The sequence below is a fragment of the Procambarus clarkii genome, chromosome 92 (assembly GCF_040958095.1).
Source record: "Procambarus clarkii isolate CNS0578487 chromosome 92, FALCON_Pclarkii_2.0, whole genome shotgun sequence".
NCBI lineage: Eukaryota > Metazoa > Arthropoda > Malacostraca > Decapoda > Cambaridae > Procambarus > Procambarus clarkii.
Window position 1 is genome coordinate 13,686,629 of NC_091241.1, and position 9,229 is coordinate 13,695,857.

The window sequence follows — 9,229 nt, forward strand, 5'->3', positions numbered from 1 at the left end:
CCGCTCCTGGGCCAGGCAAGTCCACTACGGGCTCACCATAGCCCGTGCTACTTGCCCCGCTCCTGTGCCAGGTAAGTCCACTACGGGCTCACCATAGCCCGTGCTACTTGCCCCGCTCCTGGGCCAGGCAAGTCCACTACGGGCTCACCATAGCCCGTGCTACTTGCCCCGCTCCTGGGCCAGGCAAGTCCACTACGGGCTCACCATAGCCCGTGCTACTTGCCCCGCTCCTGGGCCAGGCAAGTCCACTACGGGCTCACCATAGCCCGTGCTACTTGCCCCGCTCCTGGGCCAGGCAAGTCCACTACGGGCTCACCATAGCCCGTGCTACTTGCCCCGCTCCTGGGCCAGGCAAGTCCACTACGGGCTCACCATAGCCCGTGCTACTTGCCCCGCTCCTGGGCCAGGCAAGTCCACTACGGGCTCACCATAGCCCGTGCTACTTGCCCCGCTCCTGGGCCAGGCAAGTCCACTACGGGCTCACCATAGCCCGTGCTACTTGGAACTTTTTGTTCCAAGTAGCTGAATCCTAAACAACAACAACAACAAAGCGTTTCGGACATTAGGGGGTCATTATTTAACAGAATAGAACAAATTCACAAGGGCCGTGACGAGGATTCGAACCTGCGTCCAAAGGTTTAACAGGATAGTCTTAAAACAAAAGAAGAGCAGTCAAGAGTGAAGAGCTGTTCCGGCTGGAGTGCCCCAAGGCCCCGTCCTGGCACCTCTATTGTTAACACAAACATGTAAATGATTTCCACACGGGATGAAACCGCCGCGTTAGAGAATTTCCAGAAAACACAAGAGCCATATGTCGGGAAATTATTTCACAAGATATGAAAAAAACATGTTAAGACGTGGGATCGCTTCATTGTTTCGAGCGTAGGTTAGACACACGCATATATGTATACGAGCTTGGGTGGACATATATATATATAGTAGCTGCCTCGTACGGCCCTATAAGTTTTCTGCAACTGGCTTGCTTGATTTTGATGTACAGTACTTAAGTTGTCTAGGACGACTTTGATAGACTTATAAGGCAAAACAAAAAAAATGACAAATGCAGTTTAACACTCACAAATAAATCTCATAGCCTCGGAAATAACAATAAAATTGCCACATATATCATCTAAACAACGATGAAACTACCAATTCTGTATGTGAAAGGGTCTGGTTACCTCTGTGGTGGTTCCGCGAGGCCGGGGCCCAGAGACCAAGCCCAACTCTGACCTCATTAACAGGGATCCAAGTGTTCGAAATAACAGCAAACAGAATACTGACAAGTCAAATCTAGAAGAATTAGTATTACGACAGCCAATGCCAAAAAATACCAATGCATAAATGAACAAATAATGCATAAATGCATTATTGCATAATGCAAATGCATAAATGTATGGAATGAAGTACATCGGGTATTGGGATTCAAATCTAGAAGCGTTAGCAATAAGATACTAGGATAATAGGGATACTAAGATACTGAGGATAGTATCCTTAGATACTAATCCCCTTTACTAAGGATACTATCTATAATAATAAGGATAATAGATAAGGATATTAAGTAGGATACTAAGATATTAGCAATAAGATACTATATTAGGCCCTATTTAGGTTATGCAGTTCAGTTTTGGTCGCCGTACTATAGAATGGATATAAATTCACTTGAACGTGTCCAGCGTAGGATGAGCCAATAGGCCTCCTGCAGTTGCCTTTGTTCTTATGTTCTTATACACAATTCTATGCAGGCGATGAGTCACAATAACGTGGCTGAAGTATGTTGACCAGACCACAAACTAGAAATTGAAGGGACGACGACGTTTCGGTCCGTCCTGGACCATTCTCAAGTCGATTGTACACAATTCTATTTTTCAGTCTTCATATGGCCTATGTTAGGCTACATTTAGATTACTCCGTGCAATATTTGGTCTCCGAACTATAGAATAGTTCTAGAATATGGAACATATTCTAGAATATATTCCATATCTAGAATACGGAATATAGTTCACTTGAATATGTATCGAGAAGGATGAGAAAGTTAACCCAAGGCATTAAATACCTTCCACGTGAAGAAAGATTTAAAAAACTTAATTTATATTCCGTAGAAAGACGAAGAGTATGGAGTGACATGATAAATATATAAATGGGTATAACAAAAAGGGGGGTATAAATAACCTAATAAATAATATATATTAACACAAAATAGAACACGAAACACTGAACATAACTAGGATAAGTTTTGATTCGGGGAAAGACCTGGGTAAATACGGGATTGAAAGTAAGAATTGCTTGAAGGAATGCCGATTTATGGGAAAAAAATCCTAGGCGATGAAACAGAGTGTAGGATCGCTATAGATTGTTTCAAGCGTGGGTTAGACCATTCAGTGTGGCTGTGGCTGGAGGAAAGAAGCTGATTGGTTGATTGATAAAGATTAAGCCACCCCCAAGAGGTGGCACGGGCATGAATAGCCCGTAATGAAACAAGCTGCTTACATGGATTAATGGGCCTGTAGTTTTCTCTATTCTTACTCGCCCCCCTTCCCCCTTTGTTCTTAGTGAGAGAATATAGAGAAGGGTCGTACTACGAATGTAAAGGTTTTTTAAAATGTTGGAGTGAAAGGTAAAACGTTCAAATGTTCATACATTCCCCCGTGAAGCGACTGACAGCCAGTACAGGATATGATGGCGTGTGAAAGCATTACGGGTGTAGTGTAGAAGTGCAGCATGTAGAAGAGATGTGTATGTGTGTGTACTTACCATTTGTGCTTGCGGGGGTTGAGCTCTGGCTCTTTGATCCCACCTCTCAACTGTCAATCAACTGGTGTACAGGGTCCTGAGGCTCTATCATATCTACACTTGAAACTATGAAACTTGAAACTGAGTGTGTGTGTGTGTGTGTGTGTGTGTGTGTGTAGCAAGTGTTCCCAGGGCGAGTGAATTAAGTGTGGCAGGCGAGTGAGGAGGCAGGAGTGTGGCCGAGGCTGCCGCATCCGTTGTCTCACTCTCTCTCCGTTACCATCCACACCCAAGTGATATCAACCAGCATATATAAATATATATACGAGCTGGCATGCGTTACTACCACCGATATTTACATTCAAGTCTTGTTCGCCGAGTCTGAGTTATCCAATTAAAACATGCTTATGTGTTGGATATTAATTACAAAATCATACAATGGGCTTTCCCGTCTTAACTGTACTTAACGTGGAGTTTACAAAATTACGAAAACATATCAAAAAAAGCTCATTTGATAGGTTTTTAAGTCGAGTACTAAAGATACATGTTTACAGAAATTTATAATTTTCGCTTTATATAACTTTGACACCACAACACGTGGCTAGAAGACAAGACACTCACCTTTAAGACGTCGGAGCTCGTGGCACAGTATCTCTTAAGAGTGTGAGGGGAGGGAGGGGGGAGCGGAGCTACCGTACACACCACCTTCTCACTACGGAGGTCGAACCCAGACTGATCGGCACCACGCTGCTCGGCCACGCACTATGACGTCACTTCTCACTGATACCAACCAGCTTCCGCGATAAGCAAGACGGAAAGAGATGAGAGTAGCAGGGAGAGGAGGGGAGGGATGTGGGAGAGAGGGAGTGAGGGATAGATGGGACAGGGAGGGGCAGGAGGGAACAGAAAACTAAACGCAAGGTATCAAGTGATAAGGGACAATCGTGTGGGAAAGATTGAGGTACTGTTTTGAAGGGGGGAGTGGTATCTTAGTTTCGTTGTATTGTGTAATTCCGATGAGCGGCATTGGTTAGCGCTGAGGTTACCAGGTACTGTGGCGGGCCCAAGTGATGCCTTCTTGATAGTTTGTAACGATGAAGGACAGTTTATCGAGCGTGTCGCCGTGGTAACCATCTCTAGTTGGAACATGTGTAGTAACCGGAGGTGCTGGTTAAGGCGAATATTGAACCCCAACGAGCGTTTGGGAGAAGTCTACGAGTCAGTTCCTGAATTTCTCAGCCCGTCCTCATGAACAAAGGCCAAAGTCCATTCCATGCACACGCCAAACCCCCTGTTTATGAATGAAAAACGGTTTACACAGGACTCAGCTGATGTCGTCCGAACACTTCCGGAACAGGTGCTTCACTGACGAATATTGTTCGAATCGCAACGCTGTAAATGCTTCAGCTCGTCCTCCAAACAAAGACCCAAAAGTGATTCCATCCACCCGCCAAACCCCCTGTTTATGAATGAAAAACGGTTTATACACGACTCACAACTGTTGACGTTCAAACACTTTCGGAACGAATTGACGAATTTTGTTCGAACCGCAACGCTGTAAATGCTTGACCCACGTACTACAAATACAAATAATCGCCAACAGAACCTGATGAACCTAACCTAACCTCTGCCTATATATGCACAATATGCTAATATATTATAATCTTAATTTATACTTGAGATAATTCCTATTTTGAATGAACAGTGTGTTAAAATTGATGGATGCGTCTGTGGGGTCGACCGCTGGATGGAATGGACTTGTTCTGAGGACGGGTTAAAATTTTCAGAACGGTTGGCATCTTTAATGAGTGCAGGACAACCCATGAGTAGCGGAGGTTGGTGTCTCCAAGGCGTTGGGTTTAATCCACGTTGTGTGGTAGTTATGTACTCACCTAGTTGTGTTTGCGGGGGTTGAGCTCTGGCTTTTTGGTCCCGCCTCTCAACCGTCAATCAACAGGTATACAGATTTCTGAGTCTATTGGGCTCTATCATATCTACACTTGAAACTGTGTATGGAGTCAGCCTCCACCACATCACTTCCTAATGCATTCCATTTGTCAACCACTCTGACACTAAAAAAGTTCATTCTAATATCTCTGTGGCTCATTTGGGCACATATGTGTGTGTGTGTGTGTGTGTGTACTCACCTAGTTGTACTCACCTAGTTGTGTTTGCGGGGGTTGAGCTCTGGCTCTTTGGTCCCGCCTCTCAACCGTCAATCAACAGGTGTACAGATTCATGAGCCTATCGGGCTCTGTCATATCTACACTTGAAACTGTGTATGGAGTCAGCCTCCACCACATCACTTCCTAATGCATTCCATTTGTCAACCACTCTGACACTAAAAAAGTTCTTTCTAATATCTCTGTGGCTCATTTGGGCACTCAGTTTCCACCTGTGTCCCCTTGTGCGTGTTCCCCTTGTGTTAAATAGACTGTCTTTATCTACCCTATCAATCCCCTTCAGAATCTTGAATGTGGTGATCATGTCCCCCCTAACTCTTCTGTCTTCCAGCGAAGTGAGGTTTAATTCCCGTAGTCTCTCCTCGTAGCTCATACCTCTCAGCTCGGGTACTAGTCTGGTGGCAAACCTTTGAACCTTTTCCAGTTTAGTCTTATCCTTGACTAGATATGGACTCCATGCTGGGGCTGCATACTCCAGGATTGGCCTGACATATGTGGTATACAAAGTTCTGAATGATTCTTTACACAAGTTTCTGAATGCCGTTCGTATGTTGGCCAGCCTGGCATATGCCGCTGATGTTATCCGCTTGATATGTGCTGCAGGAGACAGGTCTGGCGTGATATCAACCCCCAAGTCTTTTTCCTTCTCTGACTCCTGAAGAATTTCCTCTCCCAGATGATACCTTGTATCTGGCCTCCTGCTCCCTACACCTATCTTCATTACATTACATTTGGTTGGGTTAAACTCTAACAACCATTTGTTCGACCATTCCTTCAGCTTGTCTAGGTCTTCTTGAAGCCTCAAACAGTCCTCTTCTGTTTTAATCCTTCTCATAATTTTAGCATCGTCCGCAAACATTGAGAGAAATGAATCGATACCCTCCGGGAGGTCATTTACATATATCAGAAACAATATACAGTGTGTGTGTGTGTGTGTGTGTGTGTGTGTGTGTGTGTGTGTGTGTGTGTGTGTGTGTGTGTGTGTGTGTGTGTGATTATCTTGTGCGAAATGTGGTCGTCAGAAGCACGACGACCTCACCAAAGCACTCTCACCCTGTGAGTGCCTCAACACACACTCAGGGTACACCCCGCCCCTGCTCCATCCTGTACACGAGGACTCCCGCTTGAGTGACAGTTGCAGCCCCACCGCTCCTGTGCCAGGTAAAACCACTACGGGCTCACCATAGCCCGTGCTACTTGGAACTTGTTGTTCCCAGTACCTGAATCTAAATCAACAATAAGCTTGAGTGAGTTACTAAGTCACTGGGTCATTGCGTAATTCACAGAGCCCATTAACTCGGTAATGGCTTGTAGAGTTGTTGATCACGGCTTCAGTAACTAAAATGTTTATAAATTTAAGCACACACATTATATATATTTATATATATATATATATATATATATATATATATATATATATATATATATATATATATATATATAATATATATATAATATATATAATGCTATGCGTGTATATATATATATAATATATACACGCATAGTTTCGGGCAGGTCCTTAATCCTAATTTTCCCTGGAATACGACCCGCCAAATCGTTCAACAAGGTACCCATTCACTGCTGGGTGAACAGAGGGACTACAGTTTCGGATCCTCCGTTAAATTCTTACCCGGCCAGGATACGAACCTTAGCTAAATCGCTTGCAAAGCGCCGGGCGAGTGTCTTACCACTGCACCACGGGGGGACTGCATTATGTACACTACATACATATGTAGTGTACATAGTTACAATTTAACAGCCAAGGTTTAACATACAAGAGATTTAACAGACAAGGTTTAACTGGCATGATGCTAGTGACGGGGGGGGGGGGAGGGGTCATAGTACACCCTTGTCACTTGCAGGTCGCTGATCAGGTCACTCTGGTCATGTGACCTTGACCTTTCCCATAAATAGATTGATGAAGATTACGCCACCCAAGAGGTGGCACGGGCATGAATAGCCCGTAACCCATGAATTGGAAATAACTCCAATTTATATCAGCTCAAATTCATTAACATGTATGTCTCTCCAACCAGGTAATTTGTTCCATAAATCAACAATTCCCTTTTTCCAAACCAGTTTATACACAAAGTCTTTCATGATATTACACTTAGCCAGTTTACATCCATTGTCTCTTAGTTTTATCTTGTGTTGAGATATCAAACACCTTATTTATATCCCCTTTGTTATTATACTCCATTGATATACTTCAGTCGTGTCACCCTTTACTTTTCGTCTTGCTACAGAACATAGATTTAGCTTTATTAATCTCTTTATAAAAGGTTCCCAAAGCCTGGGATTAACTTTGTCATCTCTCTGTACGCGCTCAAGTGAATTTGTGTGTCCATGCCTCAGCTCGGAGACCAAAACTCAACTCTCTAATAAGAAAGTCCTTTAAAAGGGCTGAAAATCAAACGTGTCTCGAGAAGAAATATTTAGGGTGATCATTCCACATGGTGTTAATGCAATGGACAAAAATAAGAGCCACCGATGCTTTCAATTCTTGGATTTGCGCTGAACACATTAAGCAGGCGAAGTTGACGGGTGTTCATGTTTTAAGACGGGGTGAACATCTCTCAAGTCATGGGAGTAGAGGGCGAAGAGAGAAAGAAAAGAAAGAATCGACTTGAGAATGGTCCAGGACGGACCGAAACGTCGTCGTCCCTTCTCCTTCTAGTGTGTGGTCTGGTCAACAAAAGAAAAGAAACCTTGTGACTGGAGGCTATATTGACTCCAGCTTTGAAGTGAGGTCAGGTAACATGACCTGACTTCATAGGCTAACAGCTTTCCTCTGTATTGCAAGAATACTTTTCTTAGAAGGGGAGCTGCCCGGCACGTGAGAGCTACACACGTAAGAACATTATTCAACAAATTCACAAGGGCCGTGAAGAACAGTATTCTAAAAAAGGCAAATGACACTACACTGAAGTAACTGAGTAATGAAATACCTTTAGAACCAGAAGAGCCTAGTCAATTTTATTATAGTTGAGGAGCCTATTCTGGTCATGAATATCCAGGATTTGGTGCGAACTAGAAATGTCCATTTAATAAACAATTTCCGTGTTAATGAAGTGTTCAGTTCAATTTGTTATCACAAAACCAATTTCAATAAACGAATATTTTTTTTCCCGAAACTCGTTGAAAGCCTAGTACTTAAATTAGAACATTACATGAACAAAGCGTTAACAAAGTCTGGGAAAATTTTATCACATAAAAATTATCAGAAGGTTTGATGTACTTTCTGATAATTTCTGATGGGAATAAAGAAATTAACAGAGGTACATATGCACAAATGCATATGTACCTAAATGTGTTGAATAAAACAAAAATTGGGCAGCCTAATAAATTCGTCATATGTCGAAACAGAAAACGTGTACTTAAAACTTAGCGAGGTCCCTTCAAGTGCAAGTATATTTACTGAGACAAGAAAGAAATACATCTCAAAGGGATAGAGTTAGGCAATTTCTACCCCCCCCCCCCTTCCTCACGAGATCCCTCCTATAACTGACCTTCTTGAGATGATTTGATTTTCTTGAGATGATTTCGGGGCTTTTAGTGTCCCCGCGGCCCGGTCCTCGACCAGGCCTCCACACAGACCTTCCCTATGATAGTTGATTAACTCCCAGGTACCTATTGCACTGCTAGAGTAACAGTGGCGCCTGGCGAAAGGAAACGTGCCCAACTGTTTCTCTCCTGTCTTGGGATTGAACCCGGGGTCCCTCGGTTGCCAGCAGAGGACATACAGCATGGTGCCATTGAACCCTTTTTGACTACGAAATTGTTGAGGAGGAAACCCCCACAGAACTTACTTGAACTGTTTAATGTAATCGAAGATTAAACAATAATAATAAATATTATTAGTGTTATTATTGTTAATAATAATAATAATAATAATAATAATAATAATAATAATAATAATAATAATAATAATAATAATAATAATAATTATTATTATTATTATTATTACTGTTAATAATATAAATAATACTAATAAATATTGGTATTATTATTGTTAATAATAATAATAGTAACTTTTAACTTCTGTTATTAGAGTTGTTTTTTATCTGTTAAAATACAGTTTTATATGGAGTGTTACAATTATTAATATTTGAGTATAATTATTATTATTACCATTATTATCATTTCTATTAAACAAATTTATTACAACTGCAGCAAATTTTACCACTATTAAATATTATAACCAAACGTACAATTCAACAAAAGTTTCTCCATTAAAGTGTCCATTTTCAAAACTTAAGTCTTGATCACATTAAAAGATGCATTATTTGGTCTACGGAACAGCTTAATCTAATGAA

At 42.0% G+C, this 9,229-nt stretch overlaps 1 protein-coding gene across 4 annotated transcripts in view; it reads right to left on the reverse strand.

Moving 5' to 3' along the window:
• LOC123775034 (uncharacterized) overlaps nucleotides 1-8,593 on the reverse strand; it is a 132,590-nt gene extending 123,997 nt beyond the window's left edge. For 3 of the 4 annotated variants that reach the window (XM_069319396.1, XM_045769806.2, XM_069319395.1), the window contains exon 1: nucleotides 3,352-3,482. The gene's annotated coding sequence lies outside the window, so the exon portion shown is untranslated. Of the gene's footprint in view, nucleotides 1-3,351; nucleotides 3,483-8,422 lie in introns of those variants that run through there. The other variant, XM_069319394.1, reaches the window with a different exon arrangement.
• Nucleotides 8,594-9,229: the final 636 nt, after the last annotated feature.